Here is a 326-nt window from a genome sequence, read left to right on the forward strand (position 1 = left end):
CACGAGATTCCCTTGTTACAACAATTACACAACAATTACAAGAGTAAAATAAAGCTATTACAAAGCTCAAATATAACAAGAAGGCTTTACTCTAAAACACACCTAATACAAACTCATGCAATATGACATGTATTAGAAAGAAAACAGAAGTTACAGAATCTAAACAACTTCATGAAAAGCATCCAAAATATGCATGAACATGTGAGGGAAAATATGAGAAATTATAACATGAAATGCACTCAATCCTAAAGCATAGAATCTCTCCTTTCTAAACTCACAAATGCACTTAACAACTAGATGCAACAATTATCACGTAAAATGCTCTA

Source organism: Lupinus angustifolius, chromosome LG19 (genome assembly GCF_001865875.1).
Source record: "Lupinus angustifolius cultivar Tanjil chromosome LG19, LupAngTanjil_v1.0, whole genome shotgun sequence".
Classification (NCBI taxonomy): Eukaryota; Viridiplantae; Streptophyta; class Magnoliopsida; order Fabales; family Fabaceae; genus Lupinus; species Lupinus angustifolius.